The sequence below is a fragment of the Chrysochloris asiatica genome, unplaced genomic scaffold (genome assembly GCF_000296735.1).
Source record: "Chrysochloris asiatica unplaced genomic scaffold, ChrAsi1.0 scaffold00184, whole genome shotgun sequence".
NCBI classification, from domain to species: domain Eukaryota; kingdom Metazoa; phylum Chordata; class Mammalia; order Afrosoricida; family Chrysochloridae; genus Chrysochloris; species Chrysochloris asiatica.
In genome coordinates this window covers 2,850,028-2,863,400 of record NW_006408702.1, presented here as the reverse complement: position 1 = coordinate 2,863,400, position 13,373 = coordinate 2,850,028, and the positions used below count along the sequence as shown (strand labels likewise).

At 43.8% G+C, this 13,373-nt stretch overlaps 1 pseudogene; it reads left to right on the top strand.

Annotated features, from left to right (window-relative positions):
- Positions 1-5,748, top strand: part of LOC102831663 — a 10,631-nt pseudogene extending 4,883 nt beyond the window's left edge.
- Positions 5,749-13,373: the final 7,625 nt, after the last annotated feature.

Here is a 13,373-nt window from a genome sequence, read left to right as displayed (position 1 = left end):
GGGACCAGCCCCTGAGCCTGCTTGGTCGGGTATTCTGTGTTGTTGTTGGCGGAGCTCTCTGCTATATGTCCACCCGATCCGCCATCTTGTTTGTTCTCAACTAATTCTTATAAGGTGGGAATGGGATAAAAACCCTGATCATATCATGAATTTTGGTCATTGTCCAACGTGGAAAGCATTGCTGTCCTTACTAAAGATTTTTATACAAATTCAAAGGAATATTTTCTTGGAATGTGGCAATAAAACCCATGTTCGTATCAGTTACGGAGTTTGAAGATTCAGCATGAAATCAGACCAGGTTTAGAGCTGAAAATACAGTACTCTTGCTACCTGTCTGCTCTTCTCTCTCCCAAAGCACTCCCTATTCTACTTAGAGCTATTTTTCAGAAAAAGTTTATGTAATGACAAGATTTAAAACAATGTTTCCTTATTGTGAATGCTAACTTTTATAACCTGTCATTCTCGATTGTGTCTCATTAAGACAGAGACTCTGAATTTATTTCCCATATTTGTAACGGTTGCTGTTAAGTGTCGTTGAATGGGTTCTGACCCATTGTGACCCTGTATAGGGTTTCCAAGAAGCTGCTGGTGAGCTTGAACCACCGACCTCATAGTTCAAACGACTTTGCAGTCTGACGCATTAGCCCGCAGCGCCACATCAGGACTCCAGTGGGGTCTAAATGTTGGAGTACGACATAACTTTTCAAAGTAGAATTGCATTACATAGACAATGTGTACTTTCAGCTGTGTAGTTTACTCAAAGGTTGTTTTTATTGTCTGAGTAAATAGTAGATGAAAGTTGAGGAATGTTTCTTTGAGAGTTTTCGAACCACTAAGTCACAACCTTGTTTAATTGGATGGAGGGTCTTGGCTGTGGGATATGGTCATTAACATTTTACCTTTACATTTCAGGATTAACTTTGCAATTAATGTCTGGGATATGTAACTTCTTAAGCCCATCAGACAGAATCTCTGTCAGGCACTTGTTAGCTGGTGACCCCACACACAAGAGAAGGAAGCGCTGCCCAGCACTGTGCCATCCCTGTGATCAGTTATAGACTGGATCATTGTAAGCCATAGGGCTTGCTCTGACTGATTTTCACCAGTCTAGCCTCATGTCTTTCTTCTTAGTCCGTCTCCATCTGGAAACTCTGCTGAAACCTGCTCAGCATCTCTCACACACACCTCCACTGATGAGAGTGTGGGGGCTGTACCTGAGGAGCAGTGTCTGGGACCCGAACTCACGTCTTTTGCATGGCTCAATAGAACCTTCAGTGTTCCCTGGCTAGGTGGCAAACCTACCTATCTGCCGCACTCTGAGGCTGGCTGTGTTTCGGAGCAAGTTCGGGGGCTCCTGTTTGTGAAATCCCTGCCATAAACTACTATAATGATCCCAAAGGATCATTATAGGAAACCACCTTTCATAACACAGACATTTCAGGGCATGCCAGGAAATGGGATTCTTTCCTTTACAACAATCAAGAAACGTGACCCTTCCTTCTTTCGTAGCAACAACAAAAAAAGATCTTTTTTAGTCTTTAACATGTGTAGTTATATGTTCAGAATAATATTTCCTGTTGCTGAAACTCTCAGGAGACAGTGATCTGGAGCAAACAACTAGTGGTGCAAACAATGGCTTCACTGGAGCGCCAAGGCCCAGCTCACATGAGGGGGATGAAAGCTTCGCTCAGGGCCGGCATTCCTGCGAGCACGGAGGGCAGCTGTGGGGCTCCTGGGAGAAGTGCAGTCTGAAATCCTACAGTTTAATTGCCTGAGCTACCCTATAATTTAGGGTGCTGAGTGTGATATAAGAGGGTCATTAAATCGGGACATTAACCATGTCAGAAAGTAAATGAGTTCCTTTGTTGGATGGTTTCTGTGGTCCTGAAATCACCGAGGTAATTGTTCACATGAATATGGCTCAGACGAGGGGTCTGCACAGGCAAAGACCATGGGGTGTTTTATCCACACGCAGCTTGTGCATACATGTCTGTACTCCTGCACACACAAGTTACACTTCACTGTGCTGAGGGACAATGCTGAACTGCAGCAAAGGTAAAGTTACTTTGTTGTTGTTGTTAAGTGCTGTCGAGTTGGTTCTGACTGATAGCGACCCTGTGTAGGGTTTCCGAGGAGCAGCTGGTGAGTTTGAACCACTGACCTAGTGGTTCAAACTGACTTTGTAGCCCAGTGCTTTATCCCACAGAGCCACACCAGGACTCCAAAGTCACTTTAGCAGTAGACTAATCTGGCTAAGTGATATTGTTTTCTAGATAAGTCTTTCCTGATGTCATGACCAAAGTAAGTGAGTTGATGGCCAATAGAAACAGGAGAAGCCCCCCATGAAATGACTTCACACCATAGCCACACAACAGACTCAAATGTATCAGCAAACGTGAAGATTGTGCAAAAACAGGCACTGTTTGTTCTGTTGTGTTGTAAGGTGTCACCAGGAGTCAGAGCTGACTGAATGGCAGCTAACCACAATGGAGCTGTGGCTCCAAGGGACTGATCTCATTCTTATAGAGAGGCAGAACTGTGTCTTCTCCCAAAGGATCTCGGGAGTATCACCCTGGAGACAGTAACTGCTAGTCTTTAATGATATTCAGGAGTCCTGGTGTGGTGCTGTAGCAACCGGACCACAAGGTCAGTGGTTCAAACTCACCATCCACTCCTGGGAGACACTATACGGGGTTGGTATCAGTCAGATCCGATTACTCTACAGCACTTAAAAACAACAGCAACGACTTTCAGCTAGTACTGCAAATTTCGTCTTGTGATTCCAGAATTTAATCTTTGGTGAGGTGTCTTGTTTTAGAATTTGGCTTCATTTTGCTTTTTTTTTTTTTTTTTCTATGTGTGTGCATGTTTTAAGCCAATCAATGTCTATTTCTATAAACTAATTGCCAGGTACTGACTGAGGTGGTGGTTGTTATGTGCCGTGGAGTTGGTTCCGACTCATAGTGATCCTGTACAGAGTTTCTGAGGCTGTAAATCTTTACGGGAACAGAAAGCCTCATCTTTCTCCCATGGAACAGCTGGTAGTTTCGAACTGCTGACCTTGCGGCTCACAGCCCAACTCATAACGACTACGCTACCAGAGTTCCTTAGGCACTGGGGTAGGCCCTTTCAAATGTTTTTTCTTGTTGTAAGTAAAAACAAAAATAGCACTTTAACTTACAGAAAAGTTGATACCTAGGGAGGAGTAATACAGTAATGTTGATGTTGGCTAGCAGTTAGAACAATTGGACACATATGATGGTGGTTATGTGTCGTGGAGTCGGTTCTGACTCATAGTGACCCTGTACAGGGTTTCTGAGGCTGTAAATCTTTACGGGAGCCGAAAGCCTCATCTTTCTCCCGTGGAACTGCTGGTAGTTTCGAACTGCTGACTTTGCGGTTCGCAGCCTGATTCGTTACCACTACGCAAAACCAAAATAAAACAAAACTTGAACTTAACCTAAACTTTAGCAGTTTCTAAAAATTAACTCAAAAATAGACCAGGTAAAAACGTTAAGAAGCAGAAGAAGCTAGGCAAACGTCTTCGTGACAAAAAGTTTTAGCCATGACGTGAAAAGGGAGACCACAAAAAGGAAGCAATTCATAAAGTGAATTTCATCACAATGTTAAAAACCGTTGCTCTATAAATTTTAGTAAAAGAATGAAAAGACAAGACAGACTGGGAGAAAATATTTGCAAATCACACTTTAAATAAAAGACTTATGCCCCAGAACACAAAAAGAACGCTAAGAACTCAACAAATATCTCAGTTTTAAGAAAAATGGACACAACATTTCAAAAGACACTGTATTCAAGAAATAAAGGGATAGAAAATGGTCAATAAGATGATTAACATCTGTCACATGTGATAGAACAGAATGTCTGTAGGACTTTCTAGGTTGTGTTTTGCTATGGGATAAAGCATTGGACCACAAAGTCTGTTTGAACCACAAGGTCGGCTGTTCAAACTTACCAGATGCTCCTATGAGTCAGAACTGACTCGAGGACACTTAACGACAATCTCTATAGGGACCGATTACCAGGTTTTTCTCCTTTGAGGCGGCTGGGTGAGTTTGAACTGCCAGCCTCTTGGTTCAGCAGCTGTTAGAGAAATGCAGATTAAAACCACAAGGAGATATTGCCTATTGTTGTAACTGTTAGGTGCCCTCTAGCTGGTTCCGATGCACAGTGATCCCATGCACTACAAAACAGTTATGTTAAAGTCTTTAATACTGCCTGTTAAGATGGCTAAAGCCCAAACGTGACAACATCAAAGACTGACGAGAATGCAGAACAACTAGGTCACTCACACATTGTTGTTGTTTGTTGTTAAGTGCTGTTGAGTCAGTTCCGAACCATAGCAACCCTGTATAGGATTTTCAGGAGCAGCTGGTGAGCTTGAACCGCCAACCTTGCTGTAGAAACTTACCTTGCAGTCCAGCACATTAACCCATGGAGCCACACCAGGACTCTGTATGTTGCTAGTGGGTATGCAAAATGGTTCAAGTACTCTGAAAAACATTTTGTCAATTTCTTACAAAGTTCAGCATGCACTCATCATATGACCCAATAATCCTACCCTTAGATCTCTTCTGTAGAAGAGTGAAAACTTAAAGTTCACACAAAAACCTACTCATGAAATGTTTATAGCAACACTGTTCATAATCATAAAAATCTGAAAAGAAACACAGTATCTATGAATGAATAAGTAAGCGGTCATACAATCGAATACTGGTGAGGGTGTACCATGGAGTCAGTTCCCACTCATTGGACTCTGTAAATCTTTATAGGAGCAGAGCGGCTCATCTTTCTCCTGCGGAACACCTGGTAGTTTCGAACTGCTGACTTGAGGTTAGCAACATGACTCATAACCACTCCGCTACTAGAGCTCCTTACAACAGAATACTACTCAGCAATGGAAAAGAATGAGCTACTGGGAATATAGTCGGGATTAATGGTGGAAGTGGATCTAGCCTCGGAGTGTCCTCAGCCGGCTAGTGTTACACACTGGGCTAAGGTTATGGTTTGCTTTGAGGCCTCGCTGGGCGAGCAGGGCCGTGTATCACGCTCGCTCTGCTTTCCCATTTGCCCACCGCTTCCCACTGCAGACCTGGATGTCCACTCAACGGCCCTCTAGCCCAGCCTAGTCTGACCTGCTATGTCTCCAAGCCAAGGAGAAGGAGCTCCCGGGCTTCCCTGCAGCCTCGAGGAGCTACCAAGAGGCTGCGGTTGCGGGCATTTTCCTCGCTGCTGAGTTCACCACTTTGATGGAATACTTGCATCTGCTACAGGCTGCAGCCCAGGCTCTCAATCCATTAGGCTCCTTTTCTAGGTTCTACCTAGCTGCGGTCATGTCAGATTTCTATGTTCCTGTCTCTGAAATGCCTGAACACAAGATCCAGTCATCTAGGGGCCCACTGCGGATAATAGTGAAGATGGTGCCAAAAAAGCTTTCACCTTTGGTTAAAGACTGGGCTCCTAAAGTATTTACAATTTCCTTTAGGTTGGAGACTGACCCCTCCATTGTAATTGATCGTGCACGTAATGCTTTGGAAGTTTATCAACATCAGGTGGTGGTAGCCAACATCCTTTGAGTCACGCTGGTCCTTTGTGGTGATTGTAACCAAAGACTCAGGAACCAAGCTATTGCTACCAGAGGAAGAAGTAGAGAAAGGCACAGAGATAGAAGAGAAGTCAGTAGGCAATCTCCAGTCTCCACACACAGCTTTTATACGTGACAAAAACTGAAGGTTGAAAAAAACCCTTTTAGGATCAAAAATCGTTCAGTGATCCAGGGTCACTGAGAGCTAGGGTAGATCTTCTGCATTCACGAGGCCAGAGAAAAGCACAAGCCGTCGTGGGCAGAAGATTGTCTGGTATTTGTCTTGTAATGATTATTTCATACTCATTAAAAATGGAAACAAAGGGAAAATAGTTATGACCAAACCACCTGGCATATTCATCTCGATGACATCTTGATTTTGAAAATGAACATAGGAGTAGTTTCTGACCTATATATAATTAAAAAAAGAATTTCCTGGGAATTATATTGTGTCCTGCAAAATATACACATGGACCTAACTATCAGCCTTCCTGAAGGTATGAAAAAGGATTATGGCCACATGAGTGGTCATTTTTGAAGATGAAATATTTATTGAGTGCCTTCTATGTGCCAAGCCCTGTGCTAAGCTTTGAGGATTAAAAAGACGAATAAATATGCCTAGTTTGGGAAACGGTTGTGTAAACAATTGAGTACAATAGACTATGTGCCCCAAAGCTGGAAAAAAAAAAAGAGAGAGAGAAAAAAGAATGAGCTACTAACATGTACAAATAGCATGGATGAATCCCAGAGGCCTTGTGCTGAGTCCTAGGCTGAAAAGGTTATCTATCATATGACTCCATTTATATAACATTCTGGAAGAGGCAAAACTTTGGGTGCTAGGGGTTGGGATGGGTGGAGTTTGACTACAAAGGGAATTCTGGGGGCAGTGGAGCTTTTCTGTAACCTAACTGTGGTGATCACACACATCTCTGTTGTTGTAAGCTGCTATCAAGTTGATTTCGACTTCTGTAGGGCAGAATGAAATGCTATCCACTCCTGCACCAGCCTCCCAATGGCTGGCATGTTTGAGTTGATTGTTGGGACTATTGTGCCATCCATGTCACCTTCGTTGGTCTTCTACTTCACCGAACAGAATGTCTTCCATTAGTGGCTGGTCCCTCCTGATGACGTGCCTCAAGCAAGCAAGCTGGGTTGTTGTTGTGAAGTGCCATCTAGTCAGTTGTGACTCAGAGCGATCCTGTACAGGGTTTCCAGGGACTCCAAGCAAGTTGAGTAATTTCCCACGAATCTATATAAGTATTAGAACTCATAGAATGGTACACAATGTAAATAAATTTATTGCATGTACATTTAGATAACTGGAATCCTGGTGTGGTGCTGTGGGTAAAGTGCTGGACCTCAAGGTTGGTTTGAACCACAAGGTCAGCAGTTCACTCACCAGCCACTCCTTGGAAACCCTGTACAGGGTGGCTTTGAGTTGTAACTGACTCAAAGGCACTTAACAACAACAAATTTAAATGGCATTAATAATTTAAAAGGAGCGTAATGAACTCCTGGTGTGGTTCTGTAAGGATAAGCACTGGACTGGGAGCCACAAGGTTCAGACCCGCCAGCTGCTCCTCGGAAATCCTATAGAGGGTCACCATGAGTCAGATGTGACTGGACGGCACTTACCAATGACACCAATGGCGCAATGGTGAAAATGGGCAGCTGCTAATAGAAAGACTGGTGATTCGAACCACCAGCTTCTGTGGGAGAAAAGCTCTAGCGATCTCTTCTATAAAGATGGCAGCCCAGAAAATCCTATACATTCAACAGCACACAACAACAATGAACAGAAACAATCTACTACACAAAAAATATTAGCTAACATTTACTGAACACTTACTATGTGCTATTCCAAGCGTGGCTTGTCTGAGGTCACGTGATTCATATGTAAGGCAGAGATAGGGTTTCAGTCTTAGCATCTCAGACTCTGAATTTTTACCACACTTCAGCTATTGCCTTTTAGCCTAAATTGGCATAATCCAAAATCCTAGAGCAATTTTCGGTGATTTAGATGACTTTCCCACTTGGTGGCTTAGTTTCTCCTTCAGTTTCATACACCGGTACATGCATGGAATGTGGTCTCCTTCCACAAGGCCTGCGTCTCTCTGTTGGATGCGAGCCACAGTCCTGTTGGCCTGTGCAAGCAGCCCTCAGGAGGCTGAGTGGATGGTGGCCCAGAAAATACTAAGACCGGATTCCTCAACCACATAGGATGGAAGAGAGCCGCATTAGCTCAGTAGAGGACTGCTCCTGCTCTAGGACTCATCACCCAATGAGTGGGGGCTCTGTTTAGAAGAGTGCTCCCCTGATGCAGATGGGAGTAAATGCATTCCACACCATGCTTGTAATTCTTCCTGCAAACAGTGCAGGAGGGGCCTCGATCTGGCTAGAGTCAGATGTGATTGCAGAGTTTTCCTGTGAGTCAGGGAAGGTTCTGGAGTTGATTTGTGGCTGCAGGTGACTCTCCTCCAACTTCCTGGAAGGCGGCCAGAGCAGTCGTGCTGTGGGGCTGACTGGATCACCCATTCCCAATAGCAATCAGATGTCTGTGAGCGCCTCTGCTCAGCCTGCCCTGAGGGCATCGCTGCGCTTGGCTGACCTGGCCAGTGGTAAGCCCGAGCCTTCTCCAATGCCCTGTAAGTCTCCCTGTTCTGCGGGGAAGGTAGAGGGGCTCTGCCAAGGAGTGTGGGAAAGGTCAGGTTAGTGCCCCCAGGAGACTAGAACCTTCTTATCTGGGCGGAAAGACCACTATTGTGTGTGAACTGAATGAAGTGAAAATATATGAAGCAAAAAAAAAAAAAAAAATATATATATATATAAATCAAGAGGAATTTCAAAGGGCTGTGTTCCAGGAATAATTGTCTAAAGACAGACACATGCTTGAAGGATTTGAAGACATGAGGGACTATTTCTTAATCAAAGAATATGAAGGCAGGACAATTAAGTAGATTGGGGGCTGAGAGGGCCTTGTTTTAATTTATTTTCTCAGTGAAAGCTCAGAGAGGATAGAGTTACCAAGATAAAACATAGCAGAAGGTGATGTCATTAGGTGAACAGAAAGCCTTCTGCTGGTGGGGGTTGGGGGTGGGATTACCCGAGCTCTCAGGCCCCCTACCGCCCCCTCCCCCAGCGCTGATCTGCTAGTTGGGAGGTTCTGCAAGGCACAGGAACAGGGCTAGGTTGTAAGACAGACGCGAGCCAAATTTCTACTATTTGCTAGCTGCGTGGTTTTGTGTGAGCTATCAGTGGAACCTCGACCCCACACCTGTGAACTGGAAATAATAAAAGCAGCGCCTACCTCTTTGAGAAAATTATACATGCAAGCGTTTCACCGTGTAGTCAATGTGTGTGCTGTTGTCGTTAGCGGCTGCTAAGTCAGGCCTGAGTCACCGGGTTGTGGTTCACAGCGCTTTCATGGGCTGGGGTTCAGAAGATTACCAGGCCACCTTACTTCGTAGTTTGTCTTAATCTGGAAGCTGTTTTGTTCAGCATCATAGCAACCTGAAAGCCTCCCCCAAGAGGCTGGTGATGGCTATACATGAGGTGCATTGACCAGGAACCAACTCTGGGTCTCTGTTAACCTCAACTCTCGCCCATGGAAGGGGAGAACTCCACCTTGGGACCAGCAGTGCCCCTGTGCATATGCCAACATATTTAGGGAAGAGGACTAGCAGGTGGAGGAACTGGTAATTGGCAGACGCTCACTGCCCAGATTTCATTCTCATGCTGGTTCCTCAAAGAGCTCCCACATCCTAGGTCTAATTGGATCTGAGCAGCAAATTCTGAGAGTGATGTCGGCACATATCCACTCTCACTGTTGCCTGCAGTGGATTTATGGCAGGTGTGATGCTTCCTGCAGCAGGGACGGCACCAGCACCTCAGTTTGAATTGGGTACAGGGCTCTGGTGGCATCAGTGTACTATCTGTGAGCCCCAGTTATGGATTGCACTGTGTCATCCAAAAATACGTGTTGTAGATCGTAACCTCTATGCCTGCGGCTGGAGGCCTGGTGTGGTACTGTAGGATAAGCACTCAACTGCTAACTGCAAGGTTGGAGGTTCAAACCTACCAGCTGCTCTTTAGAAACCCTATACAGGGTTGCTATGAGTCTGAACCTATTGGAAGGTACCTAACAATAAACCAGGATACCTATGTGTATAATCCTGTTTGGGGATGGGTTGACTTTGTTATGTTAGGGAGACAGTATTAGTGTGGTGGTGGTGGTGGTTATGTGCCGTGGAGTCAGTTCTGACTCATAGCGACCCTGTACAGGGTTTCTGAGGCTGTAAATCTTTACGGGAGCAGAAAGCTTCTTCTTTCTCCCACGGAATGTTTAAATCAGTCTCTTTTGAGACATAAAAGTGAGAGAAGCAGAGAGATGCCAAACTACAGGGAGATCATCTGAGAGGGAAACTCAGAAGAGACAAGGACCTTCCACAAAGCTGACAAAGAGAAAGCTTGCTCCGAGAGCTGGTGCTCTGAATTCACACTGCTAGCTTCCTAAACTGAAAGAAAACCCATCTGCTTGTTAAAGCCACCCACTTGTGTTTGTTATAGCAGCAATAGAGACCAAGACAGCCTCCAACATGTATAACAGCATGAACCCTGCACCTCTTAGGGCTAGAAGCAGGAAATGCGTCCAGCAGCATGGTTTGAATTGTAGTGGTTTTGAGTTGGGCTGCTAACCTCAAGGTCAGCAGTTCGAAACTGCCAGTTGTTCCTCAGGAGAAAGAAAAGGCTCTCTGCTTTTACAACCTTGGAAACTCTATGCAGGGTCACTATGAGTTAGAATCAACTTCAGGGAATACCACTACCACTATAGGCGGCTGTCAAGGAGCTCTGGTAGCATAATGGTTACGAGTCAGGCTGTTAACCTCAAGATCAACAATTTGAAACCGCCTTTGGAGATCTTAAAGATGGGGTTTTCTTCTCATGTAAAGAATGAACACCACCACCACCACCACCACCACCAGGGGAGTTGGAGGAGTAGGGTTGATACTGATTCTTAATGCTTATGCTATTGAAGTCCTGGTGTGGCACTGCGGGTTAATGCGCTGGATTGCAAGGTTGGTTTGAACCACAAGGTCAGTGGTTCAAGATCACCAGCCGCTTCTTGGAAACCTTATATGAGTTGGAACTGACTCAATGGTACTTAACAACAATATAGTACTTGGAGTCTTGGTGTGGTGCTGTAAGATAAGCACTGAACTGTTAACCATAATGTCGGTGGTTCAAACTCACCAGCAGGTTCTTGGAAACCCTAAACAGGGTTGCTATGAGTTGGAACCCACTTGATGGCGCTTAATAACAACAATATAATACTTAGCACATAACACTAACCTTCCAATTTTGTTATTTGATTGAAATTTTTCAACAACTAGAACTCTACAGCTTATAATGAAAATCTAAACCCCTTGCTTGGCATTTTCTCAATGTTTTTAAAGAACATACTTACACTAAATTAGTTTGTCCTGGTGGCACAAGTGGTGAAAGTGGAACCCACCAGTTGTTCCGAGGGAGAAATATGTGGCATTCTGCTTCTGTAAAGATTTACAGGCTTGGAAACCTGACGGAGCAGCTATGTAGTGTAGCTATGACTCAGAGTGAAGTCTATGGCACTGGGTTTGGTTTGGGTATGCCAAATTAAAACATGCAGAGTGGTGAGCATTGTCTAATGATTTTCTGACTCTCTTATTCTCCCTTGTACACATTCATTACCTTTCTCCATCTCTCATCTTCCCAAGTCACCGCATTTTCACATTTTGAGATTTCTGAAACTAGAGTGGAACGATGGGTGACAATTCATCATTGACTTGGCAGCATTTCTCCTTTTCCCATGACGCATCCTGTAATCAGCAACCTATATGAGGTATAGCTCAAATTTTGGTTTAATCAATATTCTTTATTTTGACTATTTGAAAATCCAAACCTCTGCCTGAGTCAAAGTAGATGGCATTACATTTCCTTTATTGTAGACCTTTTTGTTTTTCTTTGGGTTGGGAATTACTTTATGATCCTTCTCTGCTGAAATAATCCATTGGTGAGCCTGAGACACGCATTTCTTCACTTTTGGGCCCATTCAGAGAAGTCTATTTATATACGTTTTCCCCATACCTCTTTGTCACCAATTTTTAAATCATGTTCCTTCCAAATCCCTTACCGTCTGTCCAAACCATTGGCCACAGCCCATGAAGAAGTATAAGTCTCACATCTGGTCATTTCTCCTTCCAAACAAAATGAACAACCAGGTGCCCTGCTTGAGTCCTACCCATTGGGAGGATTTCCCGTCACCACCGTCCTCCAGGGGAGGCCCAGAACAGAACAATAGTGCTGCTGCTGTTCACTTCTCAGTGGTGCCCACAGAGCGAGCAGAACCAGCTGTAAACCAAGCATGAGTTTTCTCTTCTTCACCCAACGCAGTATAAGGAACTCCCCATGAGGCCATAGGTGTAGACTGGTAAAGGTGAGGTAAAGTGACAGGAGTGGAAACCATGGTATTTGGGCCACTTCCTCATGTAACTTACTTGTACCTTCAGGTCCTTCTCAAGCCCGGTGCATATATACCACTTGCATTTAATGATGGAGTGCTGCTATGCATGTCCAATGTTAAGACTGTGGGTCAGACAACACCCAGTTCATAATGAGAAACTTAGGTTGCATAGTTAGGTATTTCGTCTCTACTAAGGCCCACTCACAAGCCACAAGCTGTATCTCAAAAGGAGAGTAGTTATCTTCAGAAGATAGCAGTACTTTGCCTCCAAATCCTAAGGGTTGGTACCAGTAGGGGTCTGCCAAAGACTCCAAACTGTATTTCTATCTGCCACTGACATTTCAAGCACCATTGGATCAGGTGAATCATACGGCCTAAGAGGAAGACCAGATTGTACAACAATCAGAACCAGTTACAGAGCCTTCTCTGATTCTGACGACCACTCAAAACTAGTAGCTTTTTGAGACAATTTATAAATAGGCTGAAGCAGCACACCCAAATGAGGCATATGTTGCCTCCAAAATCCAAAGAAGCTCATCAGTAATTGTGTTTCCTTTTCAGTTTTGAGAGGGACCAGATACAGTAACTTATCCTTCACTTTAGTAGGAATATCTTGGCATGCCCCACATCACTGAACCTCTAGAAATTTCACTGAGGTTGAAGACACCTGGATTTTTGTTAGGTTAATTTCTCAACCTCTAGCATACAGATAGAGGAGTCCTGGTGTGGTGTTGTGAGATTGTCGGGGGCCAGCCCTGACACACTTATTAGGGGAGCTCACGAAGGAATGTGTGGAGTCAGCTGAAGAAATAAATCACACAGAGTCGATGATTTGTGCTGAATTCTGATGATCCTCTTTACTTAAAATTTTCAGCTCCTTATATACCGTTACAATACACTATGATCTCATAACAATCAATTTCTCTTTTGCATTACACCAACGATCTTGTTAAAATACCTTAATCTTTCTGACATCCTAAAATGTCAGGTTAACCTTAAAACATAATTCTAAATCTTAACTCCTATTTCTACCCTCACCTATTATTTTCTATAGATTCATTAATCACAAAAGGTACCTAAACATTATTTGCTATGGTAACTGACAATACAGTTGTTTCTCATGATTGATTGAACATGAAAAACAAGAAGCATTTAAAGTTTTGTAGTTAAGAAGAAACGGAACAACTTCCTTATACTAAAAACTTCTCTATACAAAACATCTAGTTAAATTTCTGCTTATGATCTATTACTATTCCTTTAGCTCTAAATTGC